This window comes from Lepidothrix coronata, unplaced genomic scaffold (assembly GCF_001604755.1).
Source record: "Lepidothrix coronata isolate B3197 unplaced genomic scaffold, Lepidothrix_coronata-1.0 Scaffold26, whole genome shotgun sequence".
Taxonomy (NCBI): domain Eukaryota; kingdom Metazoa; phylum Chordata; class Aves; order Passeriformes; family Pipridae; genus Lepidothrix; species Lepidothrix coronata.
In genome coordinates, this window is record NW_016690206.1 from 4734703 (window position 1) to 4755988 (window position 21286).

The 21286-nt window shown below is 35.9% G+C and overlaps 1 long non-coding RNA gene across 1 annotated transcript in view; it reads left to right on the forward strand.

The window, feature by feature from the left end:
* Positions 1 to 12392: 12392 nt before the first annotated feature.
* The window catches only part of LOC108494623, a 12305-nt gene continuing 3411 nt past the window's right edge, over positions 12393 to 21286 (forward strand). Inside the window, exons 1-2 of the long non-coding RNA XR_001873921.1 lie at positions 12393 to 12445; positions 13616 to 13691. This is a non-coding gene — a long non-coding RNA (uncharacterized LOC108494623). The remainder of the gene's footprint in view (positions 12446 to 13615; positions 13692 to 21286) is intronic.

Consider the following 21286-nt stretch of genomic DNA (forward strand, 5'->3'; position numbering starts at 1 on the left):
TTGAATTCATTTATGTTTTAGAAAGGAAGAAGAAACCTGAAGAGGTTTTTCTCTAATGCCCAATTTGGTACTTCCTGTAGTTTGCTTAATCTCTTATTTACCCCCCAGCAATACAATGCGATCTGCTTTTTAGTATCTGCCTTTATATATTTGAAAATATTATCATCCTCTCTATTAGTCTTCTTTTTCTTAATTTACATAGCCTGTTTTTTTTTTCCAATCTTTTCTTAGAGCCCTATCTTGATTTTGTAGGTCTCTGATCAGTTTTTTTCCTTTTTGGCCTTTCTTCACTTGATCAAATGGCAGAAATAATGCGAGCCAATTTAATATGAACTGTGCCTAATTTGAAATTCTTGCCCTCACAACCACAAAAGGAAGATTTCACTAGTTACCAATAATGTTAAGAATTAGGTAGTTCATGTGTGTTTTGTGGAAAAACAGCCCTGCTCATGTAATGAAAACCAGATTAGGATTGAAGCAGTTTACTGATTTATTAACAAAACGTAATTAACTGGCAATAAGTGAACAACATGCCAGGACCAGTATCAGTAACATAACAGATAACCCACGATACTAGATAGTAACTAAATATTAATATAGACTTAAAGACTTCTGAGAATATTTATGAGCATTAAGATTAATTATAATTAATCTCAAAATATTCTAATCATGCACAATGCACACAATTTAACTCACATTCCCTGCCTGACTCCAGGCCCTGTGTGTTACCAGGACATCCGCTTTTTTGTGCGGAAAGAGCAGATTCCCCAACTGCACAGCCCTCCTCTGGGAGATTGGGATGCTCCAGCTCTGTGTGTACTTCTGCTGCTTCCTACCACCTGGTGATGTACATGCTGGCAAGGGAGCACCTCTTGAGTTCCAACACACACAGCCCCACATGTTGGTTCCCTGCTTGCTGCACCTCACACTCTCTACATATGTGTGCACGTGTATGTGTATGTGTGTATGTGTGTCACGGCCAGGCTTCGCGAACGAAGATCTGGGAAGGGCTCTACCCACATTTGCTACAAGTGCATTGGTGGCTACAAAGACCAGTATGAGACAGGCACGTCCAGTTGCAAAAGGCACAGCAGAAAGACTCCTTAGGAGGTGTATTCTGCAAGGCACTATTCTTTCTGTGTTGTCTTTTCTCCTCAAGAGTGATCCTGCGTGCTTTCTCAAAAGCATCAGCAGTGTTAAAGATAGTATGTCTCCAGACCTCCCGTATGTGTGTGTGTGTATATATATATAATATATATATAATATATATATATAAAAAATATCCTGAGTTGGAAGGGATCCATAGCGATCATCACTCTCCTGGCCCTGCACAGGTCCATTCCCAGGAGTCACCCCATGTGCCTGAGAGCATTGTCCAAACACTTCTTGAACTCTGGCAGGTTGGTGCTGTGACCACTTCCCTGGGAAGCCTGTTCCAGTGCCCAACCACTCTCTAGGTGAATAACCTTTTTCTAATATCTAACCTAAACCTACTCTGGCACAGCTTCATGCCATTGGGTTCTGTCACTGGTAACCAGAGAGGAGATCAGCAGACTGCAATGAGGTCTCCCCTCAGGCTCCTCTCTGCCTTTGCTGCATGCAGGCTACTCCTGGCAACCACAGGGAGGCTGCACCTTCAGCTCTAGACAGAGACTGTAATGGGATGGCTGCCACCAGTGTCAAAGCAGGGGCTGACTGCTGCTTTTTATCAGTCCAAAGTCTCTTCCTTACGTTACAATTTCCATCCTGTTTATACACGCACACATATATATCTTTTCAAGATGACTTCATTTCAGAAGTCCCTTTGTAGTTCACAGGTTACTGTTTGATCTGTCTGATGGTTGCATTCCTCTCACATGATTAGGTTTAGGTAAATGCCTGCTCAGATGGCTTTGTGTTCATTTCACCCATATCATTTATATTCATATTCCTATTTTAACAAATAATGTTATTCAGGCCAATTGCTAAGGGTGAACCAGGCGAGCACTCCCACATGTGTTTTTGAATTTCAGATCTACTGGTGACTAAATACCCACTAGTGGACAAAGGCTCATTTTATAAACTTGAAAGACTTTAATTTTTTTAGTTTTGATTTTACTCCTACCTTCAGCCCCTGCCTGAAGTGATATAAAATCAAAGTATCTCCCCTTAATATTCAGCTAGGATGCTTCAAATAACTTTATCATACCCAACTACTAGGAAGAGTTAAATAAAATCATTTAGGTTTGCCAAATAATGAAGAAATAAAATTTGGGGGGAGTTTTTTTTTAATAAAAAGGCAGAATATGGGCAAGATAATTTTAAACTATATTCTGATATTGAAATGACTATGTGCTGTGCTGGCCACTGCATAGTTGCTTCAAACTGCAAGACAATCACCTTAAAGAGAGCCTGAAGTGAAACCCAGTGCTGGTTGTTGAAGCAAAATATGTAATTCACAGCCTGTATCAGTACTAGTCACTGTTAAAGGAGACTTGATTTATTTAGCTCTCAGATCTCTCTCTTTTCAGTCTCAGAACATGTATCATCATCACTAGATAATTAGGACAGTCTTATTCAAAAAGGCGGATAGGAAAAAGCTAAAAATGATGACAATGAAACATGCAAAGACATTTGAATAGTTACCATTACCAAATCAGTAAGAAAAGAAGAAAGAGGAAGAGCAATAATCAGTCTTTTTATCATTTGTCAGAACTTGGAGTATTATCATGTGTAGGCTGCTTATTGTGATTGAAAGCACATATGCTAAGGAGTGAACTTTTCTCATATTCTCATATTCCTGAAGGTCACATTGCCCTTTAGGCTATAGAAGGCTAAAACACTTTGAATTTTTAATTCAATAATGAAATTTGGTCTGTGACCTTAGTGTTGCAAATTATCTGTATGTGTCTTTAAGAATAATACATGTACACTTAAAATGCAATACAACAGAAAAATCTGTAAGTCTTTAAAAAACATCTGAAAAGAACAGTGCCATTTTGACTGCATCATTTAGAAAAATCTGTTTCTTTTTTTCTCCCTGAAACTGTTCCTTGCGGGGTCCCACATCTTCAGAGCAGGAATGGTGAGGAGGAAGTTAAAACCGTGCATTGCCATTTCTTTACCTTGAACAGTTTACAGTATTGAGGACACTGAAGACTAAAGGAATGGACTTTTCTTGGATCTCCTCAAAGACTGTTGACATAAATTGCTAAAAGGAGAATTGACCTTCTGGGGAGTTGGTTTTCAGTAGGTATGCACTAACAAGAGATCTTAAGCCAGTCAGAAACTATAACATAGGTGAGTGATGAAATCGTGAGTGCTGAGTGCTCCATAGACAGATGTGGGGATTTAAATTCAGCTTGGAAGAGCAAATTTGGAGAAACCTACCATTTGTTCAGCAATGAATTTCACTGTTTCTTGTGTTTTCCCCAAGAGATTCAGTCAAACCTTTTCAGAGGGATATTTTGCATTAAGAAGTTTTCTTCCACCAGAATTTCCTAAAGGAGAAAGGGCCTTGTCCTTCAGTTTGGAATTTAATTAGCCTAGCTAAATCACATGCCTGCTTCAGTAGATGAATGAGTTTCCTTACACATGACTAGGTAAATAGTAAGTGGAGGTCTTATGCTCTGTTTGATGAATTAATGTTTTCTTAAGCAAGATTATTTCATCAATGTAAATTAATATCAATATTACTTAAGGAAATTTATCCAAGTGCCTAAATCTCAGACATAAACAGATAGTCTTGTAAGATATTGGATATTCTTGGATCCAGTTGGGAATTCAGCTCAATGTTGATGAAAATCAGGGTAGAAGTTGAAAGTTTTAAAGATTATTTAGTTATTTCATTACTTAATTATGAGGCTAGTATTTAGATAATTTGCAGCATTAGGATTGGCATAATTAAATTTTAACATCCGAAGTTAATATTTTTAATATTAAATTCTTATATTTTAAACAATAGATGTAAAATGCATATATTCATATAAAAATGCAAAAAATTTGTTTGATAGGAATTAAAGGCCTATTAACATTAAGAATTTACTGTTGTTCTGCTTTTTTCAATTGTCTTTATTTGAACTATGAAATAGTCATATTATATACATCTCTGAAGTTCAGAAAACATACTAAAGCCCCTCAGTATGTTTTTAAGTGGCTGTACAGTCTCTGTGCAGAATCTGAGATTACTGTTGCTTGGTTTCTTTTTTGTAAGTGTTCTTCTTCAAAATGGCACACTGATAGCTTCTTTTAGAGATGACTACTTTTATTATGCATAGAAATACTAAAATACACATAGATACACACACATTTACAGAAAAAGATTAAAGCAATCATTTCACAAGTACCCAAGGTGATGACTCTGAGAATACATGAAAAAACCTAGATACCTCATGCAATTTTGTGTATGTACATGTTTGTGTGTTTTTAGGGAGCCGAGGTGGGGGGGAAAGGCTTTGAACAACAGATTTTAAGTTGTTGATTTGATTATTTTCCGGAGGAACAAGAGCTCCTGCCCCACTATTGTGGGGCCAGAGTGTGCTGCAGCATCAGGACTTAAGTTGTCACCTCCTGCAGGGATGGGTCTGAGTCATTTTTTTTCCAGTTCTTCAGACAAGTCAAAGTCAGGAATGAAGCATGTGAAAAGACAGTGAAAGATGCTGAAGATTAACTAGCACAGTTAAATGAAAAGTAGAGTTGCTTTTTCAGTGTAGATTTGAGTCACAGTAAAATCTGAGACAGAGATCACTAAAGTGAGCTTAGGTTCTGTGATTGTCCTCCATGGCATTTGTCTCACCATCCTCAATATTTCAGCATTGTGAGCAGTTGTTCCTTTAATAGCTTTCATGTAATTTGCATATAGAAAGCTATCCCTTGAGCAGTTTTCTTTTCTACTATGAAAAAAAAGGTTGTTGGTGGCATGGTCATAGGGTGAATGACAACTTGAGTTTATTATACAATAAATAAATAATAGCTGCAATCTTTACGACAGAAAAATGGCAATTATTGCTTAGCCCTGTGAGGTTAGCATTCATTATGTACAGCATTTCAGAACTACTGAATTCTATGGCTAGTAAAGAAGGAAGGGTAAATTACTTCTCAGAAAAATGTTGTATTTAAATGTATATCACTTTCATTTAAAATACTTTCTTAGAAGCTGTCTGCTTGTGGTAATAGAAAACTCATGCAGGAGATAAATAGCTTGATAAATGCAATGCAAGTGACAGCAAAGAATTGCAGTTCAACTGTGATTTTTTGGTGATCAGATCTTTCATGATCATGGAGGAATAGTCAACTTTTGCAGAGGTAACATAAAGTTTATCTTGGCATTGTTCTCCATATTTTGAATTGCTGTGAGTGAGCTTGTCCTATGATATATGTGAAAGGAACCTGAAAGAAGGTAGTAATATCTACTGTCTCGCGTGCCAATCTCAAAATACTAGTTTCTGTGTGTGGCTGTAAATCTAATTAGCCAGAGTATCTTGAACAAATCATTTCACCTCTCTACCAATTTCTCCTCCCAACATTTTTTTTTTCTCTCCCTGAATTATAAAAGCTTTGTTAGAGCATTTATTTTTTAACTATGACATTGAAGGTGTCTGCAATATACACTTAGCCCTCGGCTCAGGTAGTGTCTTTGGGCATAAAAAGGAAAATTAAGATCCTGACTGTAAACAACTCTATTTCACCAAGTTCATAAGTGCTTGGTGAAATTTGATCCTCTTTTCTCAAAGTGCTTGCTCTCCTGATAGCAGACTAGGCAACTGAAGAAACTCAGTGATTTTTAGAGAAAAAAAATTTCTTTTTTTCCTCAAATCAGCCACACTAAAAGAAGATTATACACTCAGTGTCCCTGTAGGAAGATGAAATTATAATGCAAGAGGAAATAGTCAGTATATGTACTCAGTCAAGTATGTTCAACCTCATCAACTGGTCTGGGACTGAAAAAAGATGTAAATGGAGAGAATGGAAAGGAAGAAGAAGGATGCAGTTAAACTGAGAGATGTCTGGTCATAAGAAGAGTATTTGCAATATGATGAATAAGGTAAATGTCCAGCTCTACAAATATTCCTTCTAATCCTCCAACATACATTGTTTGTATGGGCAGTCATCTATAAACTTGTCACATCTCTAGGAATCCCAGATTATACTCATGATGCCATAAAAAAAATTCCATGAGTCACATTAGCAGGATAGCCAAAATAAATCTGGAGGCAATGATACTGTGTTTCAAGATTTGTATTATATATATATATAATGTGTATATATATATATATATATATGAATGTTATTAGCAATCTTTTAAAGTGTGGTGAAACTAAAAAAAACCCTCATATATCTAAAAAATATATTTATAATATTGAAAAACCTTGTTTTATCCCCAAAAATTGCAAAGGAAGTAGAGGATTTTACTACCAAAGAATAGGAAAACATCTCTCAACAGAGGAACAGCCAGTTCTTTATGTGTTAAAAATGGATTTTTATGAGATAGAATACAGGATTATGATTTATTTTGTGTGCTCTTATCTGAACAACAAAATCATAATTAGCTTTTTTTTTCTTTTTTTTTTTTTTTTTTCTATCTCATTTTCTATTGCATTTTCTAATTTTGGTCTATTCTATTGGTCTATTTCTATTGGTTTATTGCATTTTCTAATTTTACTACTTTTGCTCAAGAGGGAGAATCTGTCATTAAGACAGAGACGTGTGTCTTTATTTAGACTTACTGGTGCAAGAACAAGTGTAGGATTTGACTGTGATTGATATCATTCTTTTTCGTAGAGTTTGGTTTTCTAGATAATTCTTAGTGAACAATCAATGGATAGGACAATTTAATATATAGGATAACATTTTTTCTCAATAAGATGATATCCTTATAGTGGAACAGTTGGAAATTCAGGTATGAAGACCATTTTCCATATATATTTTGCCTTGCAAATAAGCAGAAACCATTTTTGTGGCATTTCAAATGTATCATCCAAAACCTTTGTGGAATATTGCTAGGTAATAATAAGAAAGGCTATCTTTGAGTAATCATTGCATTACCTCCTTCCCTTGCCTTTGAAAAAGACAGAAGGCAGATGCTGCTTAATTTGAAGTCTCTTGGGGAAACCATGATGAGGTTCACATAAGGCATGTTGTAACTGTGTGTTCTTTTTCCAAATTGGATTGTCCAGCCCTTTAATGTTCTTTGCAAAGCTCATTGCAAAGGACAAACCTTTTAATGCTCTTCATTTGTTGCCTTTTTTTTTTTACTATAAGTCCCTAGAACAGTTCTATTCTTTGTTGAAAACACGGGGAGTTAGCCATGCCACTGCTGGAAAGTAGATCATTAACTCAAAAAATCAATTTGTCAAACCTGAGATACCTGTCAAATTCCACTGCTTACAGGAGTAACCACGGATTCCTGAGTAGAAGCATGTATCTCAGATTCAAGTTATCAGGGAGGGGAAAGGTGTGAGACTTTGTAGCTTTGTAGTTCAGAGAAGTCTTCTTCTGAATGAGTGTAGGTGTTGGGGTACACTTAGTAGACTGCAGAGTTGGAGTCCCTCTATTGCTTGTTAACTCTTACCTCATGAATTATTTTTTGCACAGTGACCTGTGCACTTTGGACATGCATGACAAATCAATTCCAGTTTCCTGGACTACATTGTCTGGAAAAAACTGAGTGTCCAGAAACAAATTGTTCTCCTAGTGTTAACCACTGAAATTCCATCTCAAGTTAAATATAAGCACTTAAGTACCTCTTTGAATCAGAGGCACCTTAGGGACCCTGTCTCCCATATCACAGTCTTCATGTAAGAAAAAGTTTACCAAACCTACTTGCCCAGGTAGGAACTTCATAGCTAATAGCTGTAGAAAGTGAGAAAAGATAGTATGAATCCTCACAGCTGTAGATTCCCCCTTATGCAACAATATATCCTACAGCCATGATTGCCCAAACGTATTTGCACACAACATTACATAGAGGAAAAGACAGTGAAGCCATTCACAGTGCATAAAGCTGACTATGCATAAAGTCTGTAGGAGATGGAAGCCAGAGTGAATTGCTGTGCTGAAGGTGCATCAGTCTCTGTGGCTGATATAAAACAAAAGTAATAAGAAACCTTGGAAATAATTTTCAAAGAATTTTATGTACCATATAGTTTGTGGCCTGTTTTGTTTTTTTCAGAGGCACAATTTTTCCCCCCTGTCTTTATGTTTAATGAGGAAATCAAAGTTTTACACAAAACCTCAAAACATTATCAAGGTACCTCACAAGAGCACCAGTGCTTAAAACCATTTGTTTTGCAGTTCTTACAGGATGTTTTCAGCGAGTATTGAAGAATTTTGGCTCACAGATCATTTAGTTCTAGTCTTCACTCAAGTTATGCCAGTGAAAGTATAGCATCTTTAATGTTAGTTTTGATAGTAATTTTAAACAAAAGATTTACAGTAATGAAAGTAAGTTGCAAATCCTCATAAACTTTTCGTTTGTTTTTTTTTTTCATTTAAAAAATCAAGCAAACTTGTCTGAAGGTCTGCTGCAAAAGATCTGTCTTCCATCTTCTTTCTTTGTTTCTCTGTATTTAAAATACGTTGATGTATTTCTTACATTTTCATTAAAAAAATCTTATGCTCTACCCTTACAGAAACATCAGATAATTATCAAAAAAATACTAGATATTCAATCTATACTTTTTAATAATGCATTACCGACATGGGCATTGCTATCTGTGAATAAAATAGAAGAAGTCCCATATTCTGTAGATCAGTTCTGAATTCTATTTTTAAAATTAAACAATTTTGTGTATGGTTACACTCTCCTTAGACAAGTAGTGAGTATTCTATATATCACTCCTAATGAGAAAACATAATATTAACTGTACACTAAGAACATTGTTATATAAGATAAAAGTTTCAAAATATTTTTAACAAACCATGATTTTTTACCTTTATAAGTGAAGAGAAATTATAAAACTAATACATTCATACAGTCATTCCAGGGATAAAAAGAAACTATGTAAATGATGATACATCTGCTGATAATGCTGGCAAACTCATTAGTGTACTGTGATATCCATTATATAGAACATCATACGGATGAAAGCTATTAAATGAGAAAATGGTCTTGAGTTCTGTCTCAGTAAAGGAGCTGTGATTTATTACTCAAACTGATATAAGTAAAATGAAGGGTAAGTTGTACTTGTGATGTATAGTGTGGAAGTTCTAAACCTTGCTTAAGTATAAGCCAGCACTCTGCCAAGTGTTTCAAAGACATAGTAACCGTGTGGTACAAAAGGTAGTTTCAGTCTTAGCATGTTTGCTGACTGACAGACTTCAACTGAGCAAGATAAAAATCCAGAGAATGGAAGAAGGAAAGTACTGGTAAATGGGACTGCACAAATGACACCAACAACCAACCCTCTGACAGTGTGATGTGCAAAGGTTAACCCTTTAAAGGGCTGTCAATACAGTACAAGAGCTTTAAAACTCTTTAAAACTCATAAAGATAGTTTAGCCAGACAGCTTTTTCTCCAAACAGAAAACAAGGTTTTCATCTTTATATCTTTACTTATTACCCTACTCTCTGGACTCTGGAATAATGTATGTTGATATCACCAACTTGCTACTGTCTATTTTCCATTTTGCTTAAGCCATCAGTATCAGGCATCTTTATGCTGACTGCCCTTCCTGTTGCTCTCTGAGTGACCAGTAGATAATACCTGGTACTCAGATTTACACTTTCTGTGGTGATACACTACATCACCTTTTTTCTCTCATGTCAGACACTTGGAAAATATTTCTTTCATTTACTGAGTATTTTAGAAATATTCACCATCTCAAGAAATGTGGCATTACAGTAGCTATGCAACATCACTCAATATGATGTTGCCCTTTTTCATTATCAGGTCTGGAATTGAAATGGGTTGTAGGGTTTTGTTCTTTAATCAGTCACTTTCCATTTACCACACCTAATTATAATCTCTATATATGGCAACTGAGCTGTCAAACATCACCATTAGTTGCTTAGTCTGTGCTTAGGTTTCAGCCGACCTGATCCCAGATATACGGACTTTATGCAGCTTGTGAAACTAACTTTAAAATCTTCTGGGGTTACATCAATGTTTATTTAAGCAAAATTTAGACTTGCATAAACCCATTTCTTCCTATCATCCTTTAAAAGGATAATGATCTTTTGTGTGTCTTCCTTCTTGTGATCTGATAAATCCTGAAATGCAATTTTTAATTCTTTTCCCAGCCCACACTATTCCACTCCTGAATACAGTTAAATTGTCTTCAGATTTCGAGACAAATATTCAAAGACTTTTATAAAAGTTGGTAAGCATCTATGTGTTACTTGACGGGCTGTGTCTTTATATATGTGGCATCCTTTTTGACTGTTCAGTTGTCTTACTCTCCTTGTTCTTACTCCTTGAAGTGTCATGAGTCATAGCAGATGTAAAGTCATCAGCAGCACTTTTAAAAAGTGTCATTAAAGGTTTTCTAATAGCTCATTATCAAAGTGCTTATCCACCTCCTTTAATTGTGGAATAGTTCCATTTCAAAAAAATCCACAGGCAGAAGCTCCTCTAACAGCTGAGTGTTTTCTCCTCTTTAGATATCAAGGGTCTAAGCAGCATGGGCTTCTAGCTGTGCTTCAGTACTCTGCTGAAGCGTTCTCCCATTCTTATTATAGCAGCTTTTCTGTAGTGCAGTCTTGGTTAACAGTTCTCTTCACTCTGTCAAATGCCTTCTTGTGGGTTTTTTATCATTTTCCATGGTGTTTCAGTGTTCATGCATTCTTTCTAAGAATCACAGACCTCAACACAGTAGCAACAGCAAAGCTGAAGAGAGAAAGCACTATTCTTAGAAATCCTTGGGCAGTCTGTACGTTCATCATTAAATATGACAGAACTACTACCATGCACATGCATGTGCATACTGATTGATTTGATCACATATCTTTCTGTCCTTCTCATCCAGGTTCCATACTGGTAAATGCAGTATTCAAGACCAGTCTTTGCTATGATCAAACTCTTCAAGATTTGCTGCTGTTCTGTAATATTTCTATTGTCACAACCCAACTTGCTAAAAATGTTGTTTCAAAACAAAAAATTAAAATAAGAGTAATTTGCCAAGAAAGTTCCCTGGTCTTTAAGTAGGCAGAAAAATGGAAAAAAAAATTGAAGCAATGTTAGGAGATTTTGATCTAGAGAATTATCTTTACTTCCAAACAAGAATTTTCTCTATACTGATGAAAAACAGAGAATACTGTTACATGAAGGTATTTTCTTCTGTTAAGATACGTTTATAAACTGTGCATCACAGATTAGTTTTACATCTGCCTTAATTGCTTCTTTGTATTGATGCTTTTCCTTTGCAACAATGATTCTGATTTTTTGTAGTTGTGAACTTATCAATTTTTCTAGGTTACATTTTTTCTTTCCTTCCCTTTCTTAAGTATGCAATGTGAACATTATTCAGTGTGATAACTCATCTATGGAATCAATAGATCTAAGTGAAGCAGTAACTAGGGAGTATGACACAAAATGTTTTTAGAGAAACCCAGGCAGTGCTGAGGACTCACCATTTTTACATTAATCTACATGTTGGGTTTTTTTTTTTCTTCTTTTTTCTATCTCCAGTCTGGTACCATGGGATTAACACCCACTAACAGGTGGCTTACATTAGGGTATCTCCTAAACCTTGTTGTATTGTTTAGTTTCATCCAGAAGGATGAAAGAATAATAAATTCAACAGATTGTATGGACCTAGACCTTTCTATAAAATGGTTTAAAACACAGTAGGTATTATTAATGGGGTTCATTTCAAAAGCATACTGTAAATTCTAATGAAACACTATTGCAGATACATCAATTTAGCAAAACAAAAAAACAAACAAGCAAACAAGAAACCCACCAGAAATAACACTGGGATTACTGTATTTCACAATCAGACTGAAAAGCCAGCTTGGAGTTCATTATCCACAAAGCTGGTGTTGTCAGTGTGGGATTTTGTCAAAAGCCATATAAGTGTCCTATAAGTGACAGGACAAGGGGGAATGGATTTAAACTGGAAGAGGGTTTGGATTAGATATTAGGAAGAACTTTACTGTGAGAGAGTTTGCATTAGATATTAGGAAGAACTTTACTGTGAGAGGATTTGGATTAGATATTAGGAAGAACTTTACTCTGAGGGTGGCAAGACACTAGAACAAGTTGCTCAGAAAAGTTGTGGATGCCCGTTTCCTAGAAGTGTTCTAGGTCAGGTTGGGTGGGGCCCTTAGCAACCTGGTCTAGTGGAAGGTGTCCCCGTTCATGGCAGGGGAATTGGAACTAGATTGTCTTTAAGGTCCCTTCCAAACCAAATCATTCTATGATTCTATGATTCTATAGAAGAGAATCAATCCCCAAGGTATATATTATGACACACCACTCTAGGAGGAGACAGATAGTGACAAAGCAACCTAGCAGACTTATTAATGGTTAATAATTTTTAACATGATTGCCTAGATTAGAAAATAGCACAAAAGACAAACAACTTGGTATAGAATTAACAGGACAAAAAAGTTTTTGTGTTAATAGGCCAAGCTATTACTGACAACATAAGTGTTCTCTGAGTCTTATTTTGCCCAGATCATACTGTGCATTTCTGCGTGCTAATTTCCTTGTGTCCTTGAACAGTCCTGCACCTGCCTGTGATTCAAACCAAAGTATAAACATTTTCCTAAATGTCTTGTAGATTTTATACAAGTGTAAAAGCAAAAAGACTTGAGTTGGGGCTGAGGGGCATTACAAAAATGAATGGTTCTTGCGAAACTGAATTGTAGGGACTAAATTGCTAAATAAACTGCTAGAAGTTTTGCTTTTCATTTTTGGTAGTTAGTTTTGCCCAAGAAATTTGAAATTTCTTTTTGATCACAAAAGTAAAATATAATTCAGGAGATAAAGAAATGCTTTTAATAAAATTAAACTCTTGGTTAAAGGATTCCCTCTCAAGAGTTCAGTCAGTCTGGATACAGGCTATATTTTATTTTTGTTTGAAAATGATGAATCTCCATCTGTGTATGATAAGTGGCATGGTTTGCAGTACAAGCAAACAGGTTTTTTTTTTCTAATCAGAATCCACCTTTCCCCCCCCGAAAAGTTGTAGCATTTCAGTTTTATGTGAAGGACTTTGTCAATATTTGTATAAACCTCTTAAAATTTTATACTTGAAGCACAGAACCAGTTGAAGTTTAATGCATATTTCTAACATACAGTAAGGAAAGATAACAATCCCCTGGTTCTTAAATAATCCATGTACTTTTTTTTTAGGCTGAAGACCTTTATTCACTAGAGTGAGCACTATCATGTCTTCAGGCAACATGTATTATATATTCAATTACTCTAGTTTAAGATAAAACGTCAAGATTAAGCTCTCCAAAACAGCCTGAGGGATTTAAATCTCATTATATTCGAGATGAAGTATTTCACTGTGATCTGGGTCCCTATGTCTTTAGGTGTGTTTAAAATACTAGCCAAAATTCTTATTTTATGAATATCAGTTATGGAAAAAAAGTTGCCTTAATGGATCTAAGTTTATTGCTTACGTGGCTTCTAGGTCACATCTCATAAATTGTAACTTGAATTATCTGCTTTTCCTTTAATGTCAGCTAACTGTTCGATTGGTCTTTTTTCCACTAGAAATTATTGCAGATCAAGCATCCAACAGGTTTACATGAGATGGAGGTAAATTGCAACTTCACCTTAGATACTTTTACCTTTTACTGATGCTCATAAAAACACTAGAATATAGTTAGGAGAATTGTCTTATCTTGAATTAAATTTAATATAGGTAACGTTTGAAATTAAATTGATGTTTTAAATGTCAAATGTTTAAATGTCCCCAGAAAGACGATCATGTCTAAGAATCAGACAATCTAATAAATGAGTGGATGTAAAATAAAGCACAAGTCCTCTGTTTTTTGCTAGCAGTACTGAGAAAGTTTACTAGATAAGTTTTAATATACATAATTAACAGCTAGAAATGAGAATATGATCCGTATTTTAAACAAGTTCCTAGGCTGTAACTTGTTGTTACTTCTCCAAAGGTAAATGGGGATCAGTCTGATGTAAGCAAAAGAAGAGGACAAAACCAACTTTCAGCCCCTGTACCTGTGGGAGTGGAGAGTGAACCCAGAAAGCTAAACTGTTGAGCACTGAATCCCATTTCTTTCTTCTGAGCCGCTAGTTAGGTCTCTTATGGTAGTGGCGTTTGTGAAGTCTCCTAGTTTTCCGGTCTTTTAACATCCATAATTTTTTACCAACATGTCATTAAAAATGCTTCTGTCGTAAGCAGGAGCTGTTCTGTGGTGAACAATTTCTAAACTGTATAGAAAGATAAGTTTGAAGACCTTTTACTTTTATCAGAAGATAGATTGGGATCCAGGAAATGTAACATCCACAAAAATTTAAAATGCAGAGGAAAACAATTTAAGTAAATATTTAATGAACTCTTACTCATGTAAGAACATCAAAGCAGTGTTAAGTGTTAACATTTTTGTGGCATGGAAGACAGATATTAGCTATGATTTAGTTCAGGAATAATCAGTTAGGGCATATCTTGCTGCAAAGATAAAATTTAGGTCACTAGTTATACTGTCATTATATCTGATTTTTTTCCTCTGCTGCAATCAGTCTTGAAGATGCTCATACATAAGTAAGCATAGAAGCCTGAACTTTCAGATATACCAGAAAGTCCTCTTTTGATCTTACAGACTAAAACATATTAAAAGTAGATCTAATTTGTCATCAAAGCTTCAGATACTGAAGTATGGTGTACTGATATGGAAAATTTATGTAGCTTGTATTATTAAAGGTAATTATCACGAAATTGCACTTCATTTAGTCTGTATACTGAATAAAAGCTTTAGGAGATGTTTCATATCACACTATATCCTTTCAGCAGCAAGAAAACTGAATACAACTAACCTAACATCCCAAATGATTATAAGTTTTCCAATTTCCATAAATAAAAAATGTGAAAAAGTTGTAATAAATGTATGATTTCTCTGACTTAAAGCCATTTAATGTTTGCTATGGTCCAATTCAGTAGTGCTGTTTATACCAAATATAGGACATTGGTAGTTATCCAGAATAGAAAAAAAAAAAAATCAAATTAAGCTTGATTAGATGTGCTCACCAAGGTGCTCCAACTTTTTTATTTCCCTTTCTAAATTAGAGAGATTTGAAAGTGATGCTGTTGACATGTCACTTGGAACTTAATCCTGGATCCATATTTTCATATGTAGAATGGAACAATTGTGCTGTTTTAAATGTAGACACAATTTTATGAGAACAATAAGACCATAGCTTTTATCCTCATGAAACGGTGATCATCACACAAGGAAATTTCTGTTTTAGTAATCCATCAGTTAACACTGAGAAAAATTAGAAGACTTCATGATGTATTATGGTTCAGCACAAATATCTTAAAGGCTAGTCACCCACATGTCTCCATTTCTAGGAAGACATTCACTGTACTCACAATCCAATCCATTATATCAAACGTTATATGTCGCCTTCTGGCTGATGTACACTGCTTTGTGGTTTCTGAAGCATCACATACTTTGTTCAGCTTTGCTTTTGTCATGGAGACTGTGTAGTGTAGTGGTTTTCCTCCATTTTAGGTCATTGAAACAGTGACATGAACATGATTATCTTTAAGCACCTTTAGTGTAACATGTGGCATATTTTTCATGTACTGTAGTCTTATAACTAACTCACTTTTTTTTTTTTTCTCCTCAGTAGTATAATGGTAAATCTCTTCTTGAAAATATGCAGGTGAAAGAGATCCTGTCTGTTCATTGCCTTTCTGAGTGGCACTGGTAATCCACATTAACAGATGTAATTTTTCTTATGAATCTATTCCAGTAAGCTGCTGCACTTCTGACAATTCTTATCAGTTCCATAACTATTAACAGTTGCACTTCCTCAACTCATCTCTTTTCTTCTTTCTTGCCATTTCTTTGTGCCTTTTTATTTAAGTAGCTTTATTAGTAGATCCTAGAGGTTATTACAGAGACAAGTCAGGATCAGGTCTCTTCTCTGAATCTAGATATCCTTCCACAATAACCAGGACAAGCAGGGGCACATCCAGTTAAGAAACTCGCTATGTGCACCTGGAAGGCAGGGGCTTGAGGTACATTATAGAGTACCTTACATCTGCAGTGTAAGCTCAACTACTGAGAAATTGAATGTGGAGCTTATGAGGACAGTAAATATTTGATATTATTATTATTGAAAGAAACGTCTTTTGTGCTATAAGGAAGAGGACAGAATGGCAAAAGTAAAGTTACACAGACTCTATGCAGAGCTTGGATCTTGTAGTGCTTTGAGGAAACTATATCCTTTCCATCTTATCCAGAGAAATTAATAAAAAGGCAAAGAAAGAGTTTGAATGGAATCACAAAATATTTGGTTAACAAGAAGCCACCAATTGAAATTGAAGACTAGAGCATATTTTCTGTTTTATCTATGTATTGTATTTACATATTTCCCACAAAATAGCACACCCTTTTGGAAAGAAGCACTTTTCTCCATGGGAGTTACATCGATTAAATTCATGCTTTTCTACTAAAATCCAGTTGGTAAAATATTTTTCCAAAAATAAAAGAGTGAAGCACCACTCACATCTTTTGTGGGCATCTCTATGGATATCTTTTCCTTCAGTGCCACAGCTGAGTAGAATAGTCAAGTACTTATGGATATGGAATACAATAAGGGTGGCCATATTCTTGCTGAAGTCTTCAGCTTTGCATGAAATAATTAAATATTCATTGAATTAGAAAAATAATAAGTATGACTGTATTGCCTTCTGGTAAGAAAAGAATAATAAGAATTGCACTCTATTCCTTTACTTCAATAATACCTTAATATGAAGTTCTTTAATATGAAAACCGTAAGCATTCCTTGGAAAAGGAGGTGTAACTCAGGTCTCTCCTTCTACTACAAAGCTAGGGTAATTCTCTTTACATCAGACTGTTTTCAATCCAATAAATATTTAATTATATGTATGCACTTAAAATTTCAATAAGTTGGAATTAGAAAGCCAATTTCCCATCTTCAAAATATTTTGTAAATTTTTTGTGAGCACATACACATTAGAGATTCAGGTGATTCATGCAACTAGTTTCCCCACTTCTTAGGCACTGAAATCCTGGATTAATCTATAGCTCAACAGACCTTTTTGCTCAGGATTTTTCTTTCTGATCCTGCAATTGTTACAGTGTGTATGCAAAGCAAGGTATCATGAAGTCCATCTAACTACAAGAACTAGTTAATAGCTGTCAGGGTAGAAATAAGTAGCCACTCCAGATTTACACAATCAGTGTAAACAGGAAACTGCACTTCACAAATGTGAATGAAGATTGTACTAAATCAAAATCTAGTCAGGCTACCATCAGATAACGGAATAAAGGGTGTAGACCTGTGTTCTTTCTTTATCTTACTTTTTCTTCCTCTCTTCCACCTTTCCTGCCCTCTCCCCACATAAATGCTTGTTAAAAAGTTCTCTGCTAGGTTTCCAGTGGTGCAGGTTTGAATTAATAGATATACCTGAGGGATTGAAGTCTACGTTTGGGTAGTGGTTAAATGTTTGTCTTCTAAATTTCACATATTGACAAGATACATAATTATAGGAATATTGACAAGATACATAATTATAGGAAAGAACATGTATTCCTTCACTATATGAGGTATATTTCAGTGGGTTTTTTAGCATTCATTTTTTTTTAACACTACATAGCTTACTGTATTTTCTTAAACCAGGCTATGCTTCTGCTTGAAGTTAGACAAGGAGTTAGGTACTTGGCTGTATCAGGACCTTAAATCTTAAAAAAAATTTAGTATTATTGCCATTGGTTAAACAGTTGATTGTTACAAAAAGACCATTAACTGTATTTTTTATGCTGATGGTGACTCACTTTATGCAGATAATTAAAGAAGAGCTTCAATTTTCATTATATGCTTAAGTATCTTCTCAATCCAGATTAAATTTAATAGAGCTATTTACATGCATGTTTGATTGATTTGAAGCTTTGGCATGCAAACAAATTGATATTACTGAAGTTATTGACTGACTTACCCTGTATTTCTTTATTTTATTGACCTATTGAAATATTGTCAGCACTATAAAATGTCTTTTAGCTAAGTGCTAAACTTGAATCAATAAATTTATTAATGTACTATTCATAGAATGACTGAACAATACAGATCTTAGGGGCTTTCATGAACTTATGAATTAGTAGGATAACTTTTTAAATGATGAACCACTGAACGTTAAAGGAAGCGACTAAATAGTACCTAAACAGATGGGTTAAGGTTGAAACAAAATTTAAAAAAAAAAGGCATTTTGTGTTTAAATTTAAAAAATAGAATAATTTTATACCAACAGTTTGCAATTCTCTCTTTACAATTAGGCAAAGCTCAGTGAGGGTAGTTTTTATCTTTGTTTTAAAAGGGTAAAATAGTCATGATAAAAAGAAAGGCTTGGGAGAACCCTGGGTAGAAGGACTTACAAATTTATCCAAGGAATGCTAATGCTCAGTACTTTCTAGTCTCCCTGACAGACATGACAAACATGGTAAGGAACTTGGTGGTATATTGGAAAGATTATTGCTCATAAGAAAAAGTGGAAGTTACTGAGTGGTGTCAAGGTGACAAAAGTGAGATGATTACTCTTTAATTTCAGGACAGTGAAATAAGGTAATATGGTGCATAAGTTAATAGAGACATATATCTCTCTGAGGCAATTTTGTACCCTTTCCAAACTGATTTGTACAATTCCCTGAAAGAGACCCAACCACTTCTCATTCTCTAAAAGCCACATTTATTTCAAGATCAGAAAGTTGTAAACTATGGGATGATTTTTCTTTGAACTATTTTCCATAAATATCTTTTTGGTAATTAAGTAAAATTAAGTAAATAAATAATTCTTTTGAACAATACTGTAAGATGTAGATGCAGAAGTATCTCTGTGAAATATCTCAATGTTATATCTGCTCAACAGTGTGTTAAAAGCAGATTTTCATCAACATTTCAATGACAAATGGAAAACTTTTGTTTCATTTAATTTGTTTTATTTACCCAAATGTTTTAAAGTTAAGAGTTTAAAAAAACATGAAATTTTTTGTCATTAGGTTCAATGAAGGCAGAATTTCATGTGTGATTCTGGAAAACAATTCTGAGAATTAAAAAGAAAAAAAGCCCACAAAGTAAAGGGTAGACTATAAAAAAAATCACCTGATCATAGAATAGTTAGGGTTGGAAGGGACCTGGAAAGTTCATCTAGTCCATCCCTCTGCAAGGAACAGAGATAGCTAGATCAGGTTGCTCAGAGCCCTGTCAAACATGACCTTGAATGTTTCCACCACCTCTCTGTGAAACCTGTGCCAATGTTGCATCACCACCATCATAATTTTTTTTCCTTATATCTAGTGAACATTTACTCCCTTTCAGTTTAAAGCCATTACTTCTTGTCCCATTGAAAGAGGCCCTACTAAAAAGTTTGTCACCATCTTTTTTATAGGTCCCCTGTAAATACTGAAAAGCTGCAATAAAGTTTCCCCAGAACCTTCTCTTCTCCAGGCTGAACAATCTCAAATTCTCTCAGTCTTTCCTTATAGCAAAGGTGTTCAATCCCTCTGATCATTTTATACCCTCACAAAGGTCCACTTCTAAAGTCTCCAGGCCCAGGTCCCTCCAGATGGTGTCCCACTCTTTAGGCATGTCAATTGCACCACGCATCTTGCTGTCGTCTGCAAACGTGCTGAGAACACGCTTCATCTCTCTAAGTTTTTGAAAAAGATATTAAACAGTACTGGTCCCAATATGGACCCCTGAAGGAAATCACTTGTCACAGATCTCCATTTGGATATCGAGCAGTTGATCCCTAGCCTGGATGCAAACACCCAGCTGCTTCCTCATCCACCAAACCGTCCATGCATCAAGTCTGTATCTCTCCAGTTTAGAGATAAAGATGTTTTTGGGGACTGTGTCATAGGCCTTATAGAAGTCCATATAGGTAACATCTGTAGTTCTTTCCTTGTCCACTGATGTAGACACTTCATCACAGAAGGCCACTGGGTTGGTCAGGCAGGACTTGCCCTTGGTGGAGCCAAGCTACTTCAAATCACCTCCCTGTCCTCCACGTACCTTAGCATGGCTTCTAGGAGCATCTGCTGCATGATCTTTCCAGGCACAGAGCTGAGGCTAATAGGTCAGTAGTTCCCAGGGGCCTCCTTTCTACCCTTTAAAAAAATGGGTACAATGTTTCCCTTTTTACAGTCACCTGGGACTTCACCTGACTACCACAAGTTTTTAATTATCATGGAGAGTGGCTTGACAACTGCAACAGCCAATTCCCTCAGGACTCTGGGATGCATCTTGTGAGGTTCCATAGACATGTAACTTCAGATTCCTCAGGTGATCTTCTCTTACAGTGGAAGGTCTCTGTTAGTCTCTGCCTTGAGGTCCATCCACTCGAAAGATGTGGGAAGAGAGGTTGCCAGTGAAGACCGAGGTAGAAAATTATTGGTACTTCTTCAGCCTTCTCCTCATCCATTGTTACCAGTTTGATAGTCATGTTCATCAAAGAGTACACTTTCTTTGACCTTCCTTTTCTGTCTGATATACCTGTAGAAGACTTCCTTTGCATGTCTTGCCAAGTTCAGCTTCAGCTGCACTTTGTCTTTCCTGACCCCATTCCTAGACACTGTTCAGCAGCCTTATGCTCTTCCTAGGATACCTGTCCCTGCTTCCACTGCCTGTGCTTTTCCTTCTTGCCTTTTAGTCTGACCAGCAGACCTTGACTCAGGCACACTGGTCTCTTGCCTTCCTTTCCTTATTTTTTACAAATGACCACCAAGAGCTCTTGCACTCTATGAAAAGCATCCTTAAGGATAAGCCAACTCTGTTCTGCTCCCTTACCCCTGAGGGCAGTTTCCCAGAGGGTCCTATTTACTGACTTCTCCAACAGGTGGAATCACTGTTTTGTAAAATTTAGGGTCCTGACTTTACTCTTCAGATGATCCATAAGTCTCAGGACTGCAAACTCCAAAAGAGCATGACCACTTCAGCTTAGGCTGCCTCCAGTCTTGACATCACTGATTAGCTCGCTTGTGTTGGTGATCATCAGGTACAGTACGCATCCCCTCTGGTAGGGTTGTCTATTATCTGGCTTAAGAAGTGATCCTTAATGCACTTCAAGAATCTCCTGGGTTTCCTACAGCTCGTTGTGCTACTTTCCTAGCAGATGTTGGGGTGGCTGAAGTCCCCCAGCCAGA